Here is a 17,715-nt window from a genome sequence, read left to right on the forward strand (position 1 = left end):
AAGTGGCATTTCCTAGCTGGAATCTCCAAGTGTATAAAAGTGGAGAGTTACCTATCTGAGCACAAGCACACATGCGTTAGTTCACTGCTCTCTGCTTTAGACTGTGGATGTAAGGTGAGAGCTGCTCACATTACTGCCATAGCGACTTCCCACAGTGATGGAATTATAAGCCAAATATTATGAGCCCTTCCCTTTATGTTGCTTTTACCTGGATATTTTGTCAGTACAACAGGAAATGAAGCTAAGACATATATACACATATATTAAGGAGATATTCATGTTTTCTTTCATCTCTTCCTTTACCATGTAATATATTTATTGATTTAATAATACTTGGTATTGCTATGTATTGTCATATTTAATTATGATATGGTAAGTGAATAAGCTTTCCTCAAGGAACTTTGACACCTAAGGAAACAATGTGTTTTCATTTGTACCTGAAAATCATGTTAGGTGAAATAACTTTGTTATTGTCTTTATTTAGAAATTGTGTATAACATAGGTTATTATTAAGTTCATAAAGGAGGGACTTGTAGTGGTTGATCTTAGTTGTCCATTTGACTGGTGAAATGCACCTGTATATTGGTGGGGAAATTTCCACAGAAGGAGTGATATGTAGGACAGTGACTTGAAGGAGAAACTCATACTCAGTGTGGGCTGCAACTCCCAACAGTGACTTCCCAACTTCCTGGATGAAGTCTCAGGAAAAAGCAGCAGGCACATACCTGCCTTCCTATTGGTCTGAGAGCATCTACTGATGCTACTGTGATCCTCTGCTGTCTTCTTCCTCTTAACGTGGACACAGTTCTAGTGACTCCCCAGGAGCTTCCAGTATTTTGGCCTCAGATTGAACCTCCTAAGGCATTTAGCTTTTTAGAGTGGGCAGCTACCAAGTTCTCTGCTTCTCTGGGACAACCAACCATTGTTGTATCACCAGCCCCTATCATGTATGACAATCTAGTAAATGCCTCCTTTAATAATATTCTTGGTTTGATTCTGGAAAATCTTAATATGATCTGATTAATTGAAAGAGGGAAATTTTGCTCTTTTTTGGCTTTTGCAAAATTTATTCAATTTTACAAATTTCAAAGACATATACAGAATATTTGGGGGTTTGGTGTTTGGTTTGGTTTGGTTATTTGGTCTCAATCCATACTACTAATTAAGAGTTATCTACTGTTTAAACGTCTGACGCGTGTGTGAGCTGCAGAACGTGCAGAGGTCAGAAGGCAGCTTCGAGCGTCCACCCACCTTCACCTTCCGTCTTGCTAAGGCAGGGTCTTTCTTGTTTCTGCTGCATATGATAGCTGGCCTGGGATCTCCTGGGGGTTCTGCTTCCATCTCCTGTCTTGTCACAGAAATACGGGATTACAGGTGTGCGATTGCTGCATCTGGTTTTTACTTAGGTTCTGGAGGGGTTTTAACTCAAATTTCACTGGGCAAGTCCTTTAGCTACAGCTATTGCCCCAGATCAGAATTATATATTTTTGCAGTTGTGTTAACATGAAATATGCCATTCCTATGAGTGTGTGGCTAACTAGACATCTGGACTAGTTTTAGCTTTTATAACTTAGATATTCAAATATTTTCTATGATACAATGAACAGTCCTCCAGTAAACACAAATGTTCTACAAATTTGGTAATTCTTGCTTTTATAAACTCACAATGAAATGAGTCTATAAATTGAAATTTTAAATTACTGAATTTCAAAGCAAAGTTGAGGCTAAATTTGATAATGTTCAAATTGAAGCGTGCCAGAAGGAGAAAATTATGGAAAACAACCCCCAGCCCCATCTCTCGTTCTCTTTGCTAATGAAACCAGGAAACTATAGAGATACTATTGATAAAACTCAAATTGAAAAGCCTGCCATGGCGGTGTACACCTTTAACCCCCAGCATGTAGGAGGTTCTCTGAGTTCGTGACCAGCCTAATCTGCACAGTGAGACCGTGTGTCATAAATGGAAGAACAAAAAAGAAGGAAGAAGAAAACAAAATTTCTTAAGATTAAAATGACATATGATCTTGACTTTCTAGCACTTGCTTCTCATTCCTAAATCTATACAATTACCCACAGAAATCTGCCTCACTACGCCATTGTTTATCATGGACTCTGCTCTCTAAGAAGTGTTTTTAAAGGTTTGTTTATTGTGGGGGGAAGGGATGAAGGAGTTTAAGCAACCTTTAAGGAACTTATTTTCTTCCCTTGAGAACTTTTCTGTTTTAATCTCCAAATCTGCATTGGCTTAGCTTGAAATTCTTTTCTTTACCAAGGCCATGAGTCCCCCTTTTGCTTGGTGACAGAATGCTGTGAAACTCTCTTTCACCTGCAATGACAAGCTCATTTCTATTAACACCTGTTGGACAAAATCATCTGTTTGATAACACATTGAATAGCTTAATGAATGGAATGTTTCATGCTGCTGTATGATGCTGCTGTATGATGTGATGGCAGTTTTATGCTCATTAGGATAAGCTGTGCTCTATCTGAGTTCTATGTGTCGGGATCATCCAAAAGTACACTGCATATTGATATCCAGTTTAAGATCACCCTTTGAAAGTTAATAGCATTTTCGTATTTTTTTGTTTATGTGTATGTGTCTGTTGCCCACCTGAGTTTGTATGTACTATATAAATATGTGGCAGCAGAGATCAGAAGACAGGGTTAGATCCCCTGATCACCATGGCAGTTGTGAGTCACTTGATGTGAGTGCTAGGAACTGAATCTGGGTCCTTAGCAACAGTGGTGTGTCAGTTTATTTTCTATTTCGGTAGTAAAATATCCTAATCCAAGTCTTTCCACTCCCAAGTTTTTGTTGTTGTTGTTGGGTTTGATCTGTATTTTATTGCAACAGAAAGGAAACTACAAAAAATAGTTAGCACTCATAAGTAGTGAGCCATCTCTCCAGCCCCTTGATAGCATTTTCTGATCAGTGATTTATATTTCCCAACCAATTAAAATAAAAAACTCTAAACAAAGACTATTGTGAATCACTGATCATCCTTCTTTCTGTTAAAATATTCCTAAATAAAATACTCACTTACTTCTTAGTATTACTATAACAATTTTTAAGTCTGTTGTTAGACCTGAAAAAAAAAATTCCATGACTGGTTAAAGCAAGCCAAACTTGGAACTGACCATCTGGCTGCCTCTCCCAAAGTTGGAATTTCAGATAACAGCTTCTCACTGGTTTGGGGGTCCTTTTATGGGAAAGGGTTAGGGTTAATAGAACTGTCAAGATAATTGGCTATTAGTACCTGGACAGAAATCTGGAGGACTTAGGGCTCAAGGCTGCCTGTGAGGTGAACAAATGCCATGCAAAACAGCTTCCAGGATAGTTGGATTTTAGGAAGGAGGCAATAAAAATAGTGAAAGACACATTTTCATAAGGCAAAAGGGCTGTCATTACCCAGGTTCAGGAGTTCAGAGTAAGGCAAAAGGGTGGGTGAGTTTACATCATGGGGTTGCAAATGCATCATAGGTTGAAAAGCATGAATTACCAGAGGCTTAGAAAACAAAGGTATTCTTGTAGGATATAAAAACTTACTAACAGTTATGACAGTGTAGCTTCTTACATTAGGCTTAAAGAGCAGAAATGTATCCTTGTAAGGTGTGGAGACTTGTAACAGTGACAATATGGGTCTGGCCCCTCTTTTGGTTCCACACCACATGAGGGCAGTATGTTTAGGTAAATTGTTAGGAGCCTAGGAAGAAACAAATATAATACCACTTGTGGTCAGTGTCTAGCTCCTTTAAGCATATCATGGTCATCCTTAAGCATTTATTAATATTTATTCCTTTGTTTATTACCTGGCCTGGAACCCATGCAAACCAGGCTGGGCTCCAACTCACAAACACCTGCCTGTATCTGCCTGCCTCTGTCTCCTTTGCTGGGATTAAATGCATATGCTACCACACTCATGAAAGCAAGCATCACCAACATTCCATGTTTCTTGTATTATAATTAATTCAGGTTTAGGGTTTTCTTTCCATTAATGTTTTCACATTACATCCCAATTGCAGACCCCCCTCTTTGCAGTGCCCCCTTACACATTTCCTCCCCTCAATCTCCACTATTCCCTTAGGCTTTTCTAATGTCTATTGTTGTAGCTGGACCTTCTGATGAACTCGTTTAGTGTTAGGAAACCTGGCACATCTTAAAGCAAAAAGATATGGATGAGTTCACAGAGCTGTGGAATAACATCAAGAAGATGCAGGTGCTCCCACAGCCTAAGCACTTCAGAATGCTTCATCTCCTGAGAGATGCCACCCAGAAAGCAGACAATAGGAAAATAAATTGAGCTATTCATCTGCTTCAAGGAGTGGATGGCAGTGGGTCTGTTTCCCTTTACCATAGGCCACAGGTTCTTTTACTCAGGGTCTCTATGGGTTCTGGTAATGCTTATACTCCTTAATAGCTAATGCCTACTTCTCTTGGTACTGTGACTTCATCGTGTTCCATATGAACTAGCTTCTGTACTGTTCAATAACATCTCCACCAGTCTCTCACTCTGAGTCATCGGAATCATACCTAAACCAGACATGTAGCTGGACACCGTATAGATGTCTGTAGGCATAATGTTTTTATGCATGTGTAAAGGTTATCTCTGTGTGTGTTTGTTTTTAAAGCATATGTACTAAGTGTGCTTGTAGGAAATATAAATGAAAAACCAAGAGATATAAAGCTTTAAAGCACAAAAGGGAACTAGAGAAATGGCTCAGCTATTTAAGAGCACTAGTTGGTCTTACACAGAAGAGCAGAGATAGATTCCCACCACCTACACTGGGCAACTCACAACCACTCTGGGAAGAAATCTGATACCCTCTTCTGGCTTTTTGGGTATCACATGTGCATATACATAAATAAATACGTCTTTAAAATTAAAAGACCAAGAAAGGACTCAAGTGCCCATACTAGCCTGCAGAAAGACACTTGCCTGGGATGTAAGGAAGACACCTGCCATGGGTGCCACTACAGTAGGTGAATGTGTGATGGAAAGTTGGGAAGGATGGAGTATCCAGTGGAAATAGAGAAGAGAAAGTGAAACCTAGAGGTTCAGACAGTGTGGAGAAAGGTATAACTGGAGACTCGACAGCAATAAGGAAGAGGCAGATAGGAGGAGGTCCTGGCCCAAGAGCTGCCACCAACGGCCATATCTAAGTCTGTAACCCTGCTGCAACTGATATCTGTGTCAATGTCTGTTATAACCAAAGGCCAAATAGATGTCTGTGGTCTGGGCTGCCGCTGGACACCATGTAGATGTCTGTAGGCATAATACAGATTTATTCTAAATACATAGATTTATTCTTTGTAATATTTTATGAAAATGAATAGACTGAATACACTTCTGGTGGTTTAAAGGTAGCTGTTGTCAAAACAGCAATATTGCTCTACAGTACTCCAATATGTTTCTAAGAAGTTTATTTTGCTAACAATGTCTATAATGTCTTATTATATTTAATATGTTTTTTCTCTTTTTTCTTCCTTTTTTTCTTTTGAATTTTCTAGATAGAGTTTCTCTGAGTAGTCCTGTCTGTCCTGAAACTTACTCTATAGACCAGGCTGGTCTTGAACTCAAAGATCTGCCTATTTCTGCTCCCAAGTGCTGGGACTAGAAGCATGTACCACCACACTTGGCATATTTAATATTTCTTATGGAAGACTGTTAGGATAAAAAATATTTAAAATTTTAAATATCTGTCTATGCACAATGGTTTAAAAAATGACCTCAGTGCAAACATGGAGTTTACTTTCCCTTGGACCCTAAGCCTGAATGTAATTTAGTACTATCATAATGTCATGCTTGGAATAATGTCTGTATCCACTGAACCATCAGAAAGTACCATACTGTGGTAACAAGTTGGTGCTCCATATATTCCAGTATAAAACCACGTGGATTTGAGATTTTTGTCTTTACAAATGCTGTTGTGAATGCTGAATACTGTTTGAAGGAATTGTTTTAGATCAAATCGATTTTAAACACGGGCTTTTTAATGATCACTTGCTTATTTTTCAAGTTTCCTGTCACACCATATTTATTGGAGAACACTGCTTTCTCTTTTAAGTGCAAATTACCTTAGATTTCTCCAGGCAATTTTCAATGTTCAGGTCTTCCAGAATTTTTTCCTAAAGTGAAGAATCAGAAGTCACAAATTACATTACAAAAAAACCATATATTTTCTCTGCATTCATAGCATAAAGTGATCATTTCTGAAATATTCATTAAAATGTTCTTTTTCCATATTTCAAATCACTGGGCATCACTGATGTACAGAGAACCTTTCCAAACTCCGAACTACATAAGGTACTAGGCAACTCACTCTCACCTATAAAAGACAAGTTTCTGAAGGCTTCCTGAATCACTTTTCTGTAGAATGTCTTGTGGGGAGGATCCAGCACAGATCACTCTTTCAGGGTGAAGTTCACAGGCACATCACTAAATCTCCTGACTCCTAAAATATCCCACATTTCCAGGAGAAAGGGTAAGAATTACACTATAGAACTGTCCTCATTTCATTAGTAGGTGATAAAGAGCTGGAGGTATGGCTCAGTGTTGGAGAACTTGCTTAGTATGTGTAAATGGGGTCAGTCTCTAGCAGAGAAGGAGAGCGAGGGGAGGGAGGGAGGGAGGGAGGGAGGGAGGGAGAGAGAGAGAGAGAGAGAGAGAGAGAGAGACTGCAGAAATTCACACAATCGTGTTTTCTTTATGTCCTCTTTTATGCTTTTCATATTCACAGCTTCTCAAGAAGCAGTGCTGGAATGGAGAGGTGGCTTGCTGGTTAAAGATGCTTGTTCCATAATCATAGTGACTGATGGTTATATCCCAGTATCCATGTAAAAGGCTTGTTGGATTTCTCTTTAGATTATTTTTATTCATAGATATGTGTATGTATATGTGCATATGAGTGCGGGTGCTCAGAGAGTCTAGAAGAGGGCATCAGATCCCCCAGAGCTGGAGTCACAGGTGTTTTCAGTCATCCAATGTAAGTCCTGGGAAGCACACTCAGGTCCTCTGCAAAAGCAGTATTCTTAACCACTGAGCTAGCTTTCCAGCCCCAACAAACAAAATGTGTTTTTTTTTTAAATAAAAGCATATATTGAAAAGCAGATAGCCTTTTTAAAAACAGTGTTGAGACAATTGAATAGCTACATGTAGAAAAGTAAGTTATGTTTATATCTCTCAATCTGCATAAAAATTAACTCAAAATCAGAAACCTTAATATAAGACCAGAAATTCTGAAGTGACAATAGCAAAAGATAGGCAAAGTCCTTAAAGATGTAGGTCCATCCAAGGACTTTATCTCTTTTTAAGATTTATTTTTATTATTTTAAGTTATATGGTTATGTCTGTGTGTAGGTGTCTTAGGGTTTTATTTCTGTGAAGAAGAGACACTGTGACCAAGGCAACTCTTATAAAGACAAATATTTAATTGGGGTTGGTTTGCAGTTTTAGAGGGTTTGTCCATTATCATCATCTCAGGAAGCAAGGCAGCATCCAGGCAGACATGGTGTTGGAGAACACCATGATGTAAGAGTTCTACATTTTGATCCAAAGGCAGCCAGGAGGAGACTGGAATGTGTTTCACATTGGGTGTAACTTGAACATTTAAGACTTCAAAGCCCAACTTCCACAGTGACACACTTCCTCCAATAAGGCCACACTTCCTAATAGTGCCAGTCCCTATGGCCAAGCATTCAAACACATGAGTCTATGGGAACCATGCCTATTCCAACCACCACAGTGTGCAAGTGCATATGTGCCAGGAAAGGACAAAGGTGAGTTACAGATAGTTGTGAGCCATCTGATATGGGTACTGGGAATGGGTTCTCTGTTAGAATAGTACATGTACTTAACCACCAAGCCATTTCTCTAGCTCAACCAAGGATTTTCTAAATAGGATTTCAATAGTATGGGAGATAATGCCCAAATTTGACAAATGGGAATTCATGAAATTAAAAAGTGTCTGTACAGCAAAGGAAATAATCAGCAATTCAAAAAGGTGGCATACAGACTCTTTGATATAGTTCTGATAAGAACATAGAATATATTTCTCCTGCTTAGGAAAAAATCTGAGATCTCCGATTCTCACAAGTCTGATTCTTCCAGAGAAATGGATATACACTGTCTTGGACCTGAGCCATGCATTTCTCAGCATTACATTTGCAGAGGTGAGTCAATTCACCTCCCAGTAGAGACCCAGTGGGAGGTTACAGTTAGCAACATACCTGGACCAGATTGCCCCAGAACGTAAAGACACTAAATGTATACTTTCTACCTTTTTGTCAGAGAATTCCTGGGAAAATAAATTATAAAAGAGTCATTGAGGAACTGCTGGAAGAGTTTCAAGCCTTAGGCTACAGAATGTCAGTTAAGAAAGCCCAACATTGTAGAAGACTACCCATCTTGGCTTCCAACTGAAGGGCAGCAAAAGGAGCCTGTCTCAGAAGAGGATTGCTGCCATCCTTCAGAGCCTATCTCCAAAGACTGAGAGACAGGTTCAAGAGTTCCCAGGTGCCACTGGCTTCGAGAGTCTGTGGAAACGGCACAAAGCAGGCACTGAGTCCCTGATCTGGACTGAGGCTGAGACTGAACACAAAGGCATTTGAGACTTTAAAAACAGCTGACTTCTGCTCCAGCCTACAATTTCCAGATCTCTCAAATCCTTTCAACATGTTTGCTCATGACATAAAAGACAAAAGCAGCTTTAAACACAAACTTTGGGACCGTGGAAGCACCCTGTGACGTAGCTGTCCAAAAGGTTGGACCCTGTAGCTACAAGATGTCCCACCTATTTCAGAGGTGTGACCCGTACTCTTGGTTTAATGAAAGAATGCAGACATGTTAACAACACTCCATAAGGCTCTCCTCTGAGGAGTAATAGAACATTTACTGTCTAGTGACTGTGTGACCTAGTGCCAGGCCTTATTCCTGGCACACCCTCAAGTCCAGTTTGAGAAACCCACCACCATCAAAACAGCTACCATTTTGCATGATGACACAGGTGCATAGCCATGACTGTCAGGAGATGAAAGATGAAACCAGGTACGTAGGAGCTATAATAGTTACTCTAACCAAAACAATTTGGGCCCAAGCCAGGTCCCTGCCAGAAAGCAGGACTGATTGATCTGATTCAGGCTCTTTGATGGGTCTCACTTGTCAGCCAGTCCAGTCTAACCAAAATTACAAGCCCAGGCATCAGTCAAAGGTCCTGCTTCTAAAACATTGTAGATTGCTCCTGAATGTAACATGTTACATCACCCCAAGTTGATCCATGGTCTTCACATGCACCCAGAACATGTGCACATGCGCACACACACAACTAATAATAATAATAATTAGGGGCTAAGTGTTTGCTTAGTGATGCTATTAGTTTGATTCCCTAGCACTGAAAAAACAAAACCTAAGGGGGACTTGAGAATACTACAGTGACTTGGAAATAAAGAACACTGGTGTTTCTTCAGAGGACCTGACTCAATTCCCACATGGCAACTCACACCTGTCTCTAATACCCAGTCTCAGGGGATTTAATGCCATCTTCTGGCTTTCTCTGGCACCAGACATGCACATGATGCAAAGACATACATACAATGTGTGCTTCCACATTCAAAGATGTGCACATGCCCAGAAATATTAAACTCTCAAAAAAAAGTAAACACTGCCTACAGATTGATAGATAGATAGGCAGGCAGGCAGGCAGGCAGGCAGGCAGGTTGATACAGAGAGATAGATGGTAAAGCTACAAGAGAAGATTTAAATACTCTGTTCATTGGTCAGCTCTGAATGCTGAGCTGATCAGGCTCACCTAAACAAAACATGGCCTACCTTTTCATCGGTGTAAGTTACATGGCTACCCTAACTTGATGTTAACAGTTTACATAAAGAATCTCTTTTCTTCTTCAGATTCCATCACTCTATCAAAAGCCAGCACCAGGTGGGACAGTACACATCTGGATCAAATCACTTAGAAGAAACCTGAGAAACAAGGATTCCAGGTCATTCTTCAGCCATACAACGTCTGAGACCAGCCTGAGTCAAGAGAACCCATATTTCCAAAAAATGGAGGAGGTGGAAGAGGAGGAAAGAGATTAGGAAAAGAAAAAAGAAACAAAACTGGAGGAGGACTGGTAAGGGAGAGGGATAGGAGGAAGAGGAGAGGGGAAGAAGGTAAAGAGAGGAGAGGGAGAAAGGAGAAGAGAGGAGATCAAATTAAGAACAGTATCTTACACACAAATCATGAAATGTCTTTGTAAAATAGTATTTTATTTAAAAAAAATAAAAGAAAAAATAAAAAGGAAGAAGGAAAAATAGAGGAAAGGGTGGGAGGGGATGGAAGGAAAGGATCAAATATAGTGATTCATGCCTGTCATGCCAGCACTGAAGAGCCGGCACTTCAGGACAGCTACAAGTTAGAGACCAGCCTGGGCTACAAGAAACCTTGTTTCAAAACAAACAGCAAGAGGAGGAAAGAGGAGAGAAGAGGTTCATACATCCTACTTTCATTTCCTCTTAGTGTGAAAAGGACTGTCCTTCATGATTCTGACCAGTGATCAAGCTCTCAGAGACAGCAAGATAACTCAGTGGGAAAGGGAACTTACCACTAAGCCTGGCAACCTATGTTTAATCCCACACAATAAAAGGAGAGAACCAACTCTTACAAGTGATCCTCTGACCTCCACACATGTGCTTGCCACCCATAAATGAATAAATAAATGTATTTTTAATTTTAATGAAAGCATCCAGAGACTAGAGAAGATTGTGACCTGTGATCTCATCTTTTGATGTCATTTCTGACAAAGAATGTGTGATGGTAGCTGAACACTGACCACCTCTCCGACACCAGAATTCAACACACTGGCACTCAAATGTCCCAAGTTCCAACATATTCAGTGCACTCTCCTCAAAACAGCCCCATAGCAGATCCTGGCTCATAGCATGTATGTGTTCTACCTGGTCACCACTGCCATTCTGAGATCACAGATAGTGAGTCACACCTTTAGCATAAATCCAGGTATTGCTCCAAGACTTTCTTGTTGCTGAAGAAACTCTTGAGAATTTAAGGTTTTCTGTGCCCAAATCTAGACAAGTACAGTTTTTTTTCTTACTAGACTATACATATAAACCTATTATGGAATTCATAAATCTTTTATCCAAAAGACAAAACCCAGAGATATCTTTTTCTCAGACTGACAGTCAATGGTTACAACTTACATATTGTAATTCCATACAAATTACATTATGACTAGACCAAGCACCTAGATCTAAAAGCAAGTAAGGAAAGTGTGTTCTTTTACCTGAGCACTGGGATTCTGGTAAATGGCAGTGCTTACATACTTCATTCCTTTCTTTCTCTGCTGAAGAAACACCCTTTTTACACTTAAAATTATGCCACATGTAAGCTGTTTTATTTTATTCATGCATTTCTTTTACCTAAAACTTGACCAGAGACAAATATTTCACATGCTGGCTTTTTGCCTCAAAATTGATTGGTTGAACTGATCAGAAGAACAGAACACTAAATATATTACCTGCCTCCACCAAGTCTGTGATCACTCTCTCACTCATCAGGGGGCCCAGCATGCAGCTCCTCGGCAGATAAAGCAGGCTCACCACAGCGGAAAGCCTCTGATCTGATTTCACTGTCTTCCACCAGCCCCGCCTATTGTCTGCTCCAACCCAGTCTCAACACCCTGCCCCCATGCTATGGACAATGAAGCTTTGGAAGCTTCCTTTTCTACCTAATCACTGAGGGGCTTGCAGGCCTCACAGGCATTTTCCCTGTTGTAGTGCTATTTTGAAGTAAATTCACCTACAAACCTCAAGCATCCTCTTTTAACAGTATCTAGACACAGTAAACATTATATCAAAGAAGCCCACACACTCCTCCTCTGCTTCAATTGCAGGCCACAAATGAGTGTGGATTGTCATTTTCAACGAGTTTGGAAATGTGGGGAAGTGCCTGGAAACTCAGGATTTACTAGCGTTACTAAGAAAGAGGCATAAAGTGGGAACAAAAGGGCTGAGCTGCAGCCTGAGGTGGTGGCTCCTGAGCCCTCAGCTCTAACCTGAGGTGGTGGCTCCTGAGCCTTCAGCTCTAACCTGAGGTGGTGGCTCCTGACCTCTCAGCTCTAGTGCTATAAAGCCTTATATATATAAATATAAAGGTTGGGTGTTTTAGGGTTTTATCTGGGAATTGAATAATCAAAGGGTGAGGTAGAAAAACCGGATTTGAGATTAAATAATTACTAGAACAAACACAGATACATAGGCAGGTGGAGACCAGAGGTTGACCTCATAGGTCTTACTTTACCACTGTCTGTTAGCAATCTGTTAAACTCCACCTCCAGAGTCACCTGGCAACAGCCAGGTATGCTCCGCCCCACAGTTACCTGGCAACAGGCAGGTAACCCTGCCCACTATAAAAGGGGCTGCTTGGCCCCTCCTCTCTCTCTTGCTCCTCAACCCTGAGCACCTGCAGGTTATCCTCTCCCCTCTCCCCTTCTCTTCCCCCTCTCTCCACGTGGTCATGGCCAGCCTCTACTCCTCTCTACTTCTCTCTCTCTTCGTCTTCTCTTCACTCGCCATCTTCCCGTTCCTCTCTCCCACTCCCTTCCCCAAATAAACCCCTTCCCTTGGAACCGGATCGGATCGGCTTTGGTGTTGTCTGTCCAAACTGCGCTCGAATCCTAACACTGTCCACCTTCTGTTTGTGATGGAGTCTTTTACTGAACCTTGGACTTGACACTTCAAGTAAACAAGATCTAGGGATGTCTCTGTCCCCTCTAGAGCTGGAGTTGAAAGCTTGCACTACCACACCAGGCTTTCTGTGGGTGCTGAAATCCAACGCAGGCTCATATGCTTGCACAGCTAGCTCTCTAGCTACCTACTGAGCTACCTCCCAAACCACTCCTGAATCAGCTTCCCAAAGATCCAGTCTCTTACTTTCCAATCTTCAAGTTGTTTTCATCTTGCACAATGCATTAATTCTTTCGTGTGAAAGAATTGGCAGAGATAGTGAGTGTGGGCAGCTTTTTTGATCCTAAACCAAGGTATTCATAATGCCAGCCATGGTGGTGGACATCTGTAATCCCGAAACTGGGGTGTTGAGCAGGAGAATCATATGCGGAGGCTAGCCAGATATATGATGAAACTATCAAACAATAGATGCACATAACTACCAAGCATTACTAAACATGTCAACACCAACCCAGCAACAAGCCCTTCCATCTACAGTAGTGCCCTGCCTGCAAGATATGCTAATGCAATGGTGACACAAAGCTTGTGGGAGTAAGCCAACAGTGTCTCATTGATTTAAGGCCTACTATGTGAAATGGAAGCTGATACTTCTTGACCAAGGACATAAGACTAGATAGCTCAGGGATCTAGAAAAAAATCAAATAGTACTATTCTATCTATGAAAAGAACATAGCAATAAATGACTCCTAATAACACTCTACTATACTCTAGATCTGTGCCTTGCTCAGCCATCATTGAAATAGCTTCCTTCTGCGTCAGACAATACACAAAGAATGGAAGACCTTAGAATAGTCAGCCCTAAAGGGGGTGCCTAATCAAATCTCTTCCCTCAGGGCTCATCAAACCCTGAAGAAGAGCAGAAAGAGTTAATAGCCAGAGGGGATAAGAGGACACAAAGGAAACAAAGCCTTCTAAACACGGTAGGACCAAAGCAAGTAAGAACCCACAGAGATGGAGGTAAGCATGCACAAGATCTACACAGATCTGTATCAGATGGAGTCTTAGAACTAAAAAGAGAAGTGGACACATGCCCTCATCCCTAACCCAGAAGCTATCTTCAATTGATGACCACTTGCAAATGGAAAATTTTGTTTTCTCCTAGAAAACAAACTCAGTGGATCTTCAAAGGTCCCTTCTCTCATGAAGTCATGTTGAGTTTTTTCTTTGTCCTTTTTTACTGAAAAAAAATATTTAAAATTTTTTTTCTAACCAGGCAGCATATATATAAGCTGTTCTGAGCCCTCCACCTTACCCTCACTCCAACACATAAACATAGGGCTGCCTGGTCTGGCCTCAGTGAGAGAAGACACCTAACCCTGAGAGACTTGAGGCCCCAGGGAGTGGGGAGGTTTGGTGGGGTGGAGGGACATCTTGGAGAAGGTGGAGGAGGAACGGGATGAGGAAAAGTCAGAGGGTAGACCAAGATGGGGACATAAAAGAAAGATTAAAGAATAATACTAATTTTTTTTCTAATTTGACTCTAAGGAGTATGGACTTAAATATTTAAAATAAGTACATAAACAACCTAAGTATAGTAGAAATAGCAATATTTTAGCAGGGTGTAAACCCTCCCCATCACCATAGCCACCAGTATGATACAAGGACGTGCCTAATAGACTTCTGTACTGGAAAATGGATACAGGAACACTATGCTATCAGAAAAATCTGCTGCATAGATCTGCAAATATACCACATGCCGCTTCCAAAAAAAGACTTCTAGCAGGAGTTGTGGGCTCAATTCTGGAACTTCAGGTAATGACAAATGATCAAAACATGCTTGAATCCAAAGGTGAAGCATACTTCATCCTTTGAGTCTTTGAAGTAGATTGTCAGATCAAACGCTCGAGCTTGAGATACGTGACAGCAACCATCGCCCTTATCCACAGAACTGCACCCACATGGATCACACAATGAACTGTGCTGATGTCAGTTCTCCCTAAGCTCTCTAATACAAAGCTCTCAAATGCTTTAGCAAGGATGAGTGGTCGCAAGGATCTCTCATTATTCTATTCTCGCCCAGTCTTTCCGCTTGTAGTGAATTCTTCCTCGCCTTAGTTATTTAGCTATCTTTTTAAAAGGCTAATGTACTTGAAATTCTCAAAGTTAGTAGTACCAAAGGAACCACACAGCCTACTGTTCTAGTGGTTGATTTATAAAACTTACTTCTCAGATATTTTTTTTAAATGAGACATTCCCCTTTTTGCAAATAATGCATATAAGGCTCAAGAGCTCCTGTGTATACTTACTGAGGCCAAACGCTATGGCATCAACAAACACATTATTTTAGTTTACCTTAAACTACATTTCCAAACAGCATATTGTTTAGTTCTCGGTAAACTAAACTTCCAAAGGTATATAATTTTTAAATTATTTGCATAATTTAATCTTGACAGGCATTTAAGAAAAAATATGTAGGATCGACAACTAGAGTTTTGATGAAAGGACACAGTAATGATAAAGATGTATGCAGAGGAATAATCCATCAGAAATGCTTAGAAACTCAGTAATTTCACAATAAACTAGAGGAGGTAGTTAAAAATCAGATTTGATAGCATCCAAACCAACAATAGAGTGTTGCCAAGCAATCCTGTTCATAATAATTAGCATTATTCCCCTTTGATTTCAAATTAGAAGAAGTGAAAAGAAATTTTTTCCTTTTCTTTTTTTAAATTGGATTTTTTTTTATTTATATTTCAAATGTTATCTCCTTTCTCAGTTCCTCCCACCCAACCCTGGGAACCTCCTATCCCATCCCCTTTCCCTTTGCTTCTATGAGGGTGCTCCCCCACCCACCCACCTACCCAGTCCTGCCTCCCTGCCCTGGCATTCCCCTACCCTGGGGCGTCAAGCCTTCACAGGACCAAGGGCCTTTCCTCCCACTGATGCCCCACAAGGCCATCCTCTGCTACATAAATATAAGTTGTCAAAGTGTTATATTAACTCTGCCAAAAGTTTGTATCTAATTGTTTTGAAAAGTGAACTTGAGCTTCAGTGTTCATACTCCAATTTTCTAGAAGGTGACAAAGTCTAGACTGGAAGCCTCCCACAGATGGTTGGTGACCGGCAGGTGTAAGCTATGTGGGCTTCGTAATGAGTACATAGAGCAGCTTTCTCTCTTGAAGCCCGCTTCACATCAGAGGAAAAGAAATCATGGAAGGCTGATTTCTTGCCTGCTCCTGAATACAGCTTAGCATGAAAATATGAGTTGAAATTTCTTAAATCTTAAGTTTAATCTAAATTTTGTGAAACAGAATACCAAATGACTAATAGGATTATGTGATAAATTGTACAACCCAAATATCTTGATGAAAACTGGCCCTTAAACTTATTCTCAATTTTTGGCAGAAAATAGTTTCTTTTTAATAACTTTTATAGGTTAATAGTAATTTATATTAGTTACAGAAGTTTATATACTAGACTAAACTGTATTCTGCTTTAAGCCTCAGTTTACTGATTACTCAAAATTCTTCATACTGCTAGGGTTGACCCCCATCACTGAAGGAAAAATTTGCGTATTTAGCCTAAGGGATATAGGGACAATTGGCCAGTGGTAGCTTACAAGTGGAAACTTGTTTTGTTCTTTTGGTACTTTACAAAAGTGGCTTTATTTTGATTGTAGAGTTAAGTCTCATTCTCCATAGTTAATACAGGTTGCTCATATCAGCTTTGTCTTTTCCAGGATTTGAGCTGCTATCTGTTCAGGTCTGAGAATCTGTAAGGAGGCGGCTTTGGAACTCTCTCAATGGCTTTGCAGAAAAACTGATGGTTTTCAGGATTTTTAGCTGTTGAATTTAGTCCTGCAGGAATGGATGGTTGTTCAGGGTCCTGGTTAACAAGCCAAGCTGGAAAGGAACAGTCATCACTTTGACTTGAAAATATTGGTAGCAGCCAGTACTTCTCATCACCAAAAACTTGTCACATGCTTCTTTTTCTGAAAGCCAAGCTGAATCAGCTGAATCCATTTTTTTTTTTTTTGGTTCCATGTCTAAATATTGAGCTTCTGAATACCTCTACCATAGATTATTTTTGCTGACCTGCAGACAGTGATCACCAGAGAGAGGAGAAGCTGGCAGAGAACATAGCTGCAGCAAAAAATAAAAACAGAATATGGAACTTGACTTGAGTATTTGGCAGACCATTTGTTCAAAATCTGATAAAATTCTGTAAATCAGTAACAACAATGAAAAGGCAATATAGCAGAGAGTAAGTCAAGAAAAGGAGGAAAAACTTTTATAATTTGAAAATCTAGCACAATTGTTCATCCATGGGCAATGATGATCCATCTTCTTTTTTTTTTTTTTAACGGCCCCGCTCGCTCGGGCCCCGCTCACTCCGGCCCAAAGGTTTTTACTTATTTATTATATGTAAGTACACTGTTGCTGTCTTCAGACACCCTAAGAGGGCATCAGATCTCATTATGGGTGGTTGTGAGCCACTCATGACCTTCGGAAGAGTAGTCGGTGCTCTCAACCGCTGAGCCATCTCACCAGCCCCAGTGATCCATCTTCAAAATACATTTATGATAGACAGAACAGTAATGGCAGGGGTCTGGTTTTATTCACTTAGTATTTGTTATAATATCTGATTGCGCCGGATATGGTTCTGGTTTAGCCGCTCGCCTTAGAACTTCCTGATGGCTCTCTCCAGCAATTCTTTCTCTACATAAGTGAGATGGGATTCTTTTGAAGGATTCATAGGCAATATAAAAAGGGTTTTCCACCATGACCAGGCAAACATTGCAAACAGTAGATGATAAGCCACGAGGCATACACGACTTGTTCACCAATGTTTTTCATGGACATTATGCTCTGTTGGATACTGTAAGCTTAGTAGGACAAGCCCAGCAGCAAGCTGATGAACAGCACTGGGATCCAGTAGGGCAGCCGCCAGCAGCGCTGCTGCCTCACTCCACCCGGGCCCGAGGGCAGCATCTTCCAGCAGCGCACACCTCCCCAGCTCC

General features: G+C 40.5%; 1 long non-coding RNA gene and 1 pseudogene across 1 annotated transcript in view; both read right to left on the reverse strand.

Moving 5' to 3' along the window:
* Positions 1–1,114: 1,114 nt before the first annotated feature.
* LOC114634932 overlaps positions 1,115–17,715 on the reverse strand; it is a 20,236-nt gene continuing 3,635 nt past the window's right edge. Inside the window, exons 3-4 of the long non-coding RNA XR_003713394.1 lie at positions 6,077–6,127; positions 1,115–1,348 (exon numbers count right to left, since the gene is read on the reverse strand). This is a non-coding gene — a long non-coding RNA (uncharacterized LOC114634932). The remainder of the gene's footprint in view (positions 1,349–6,076; positions 6,128–17,715) is intronic.
* Positions 16,377–17,686, reverse strand: LOC114634931 (annotated as a pseudogene).

This window comes from Grammomys surdaster, unplaced genomic scaffold, assembly GCF_004785775.1.
Source record: "Grammomys surdaster isolate TR1022 unplaced genomic scaffold, NIH_TR_1.0 1149, whole genome shotgun sequence".
Lineage (NCBI taxonomy): Eukaryota > Metazoa > Chordata > Mammalia > Rodentia > Muridae > Grammomys > Grammomys surdaster.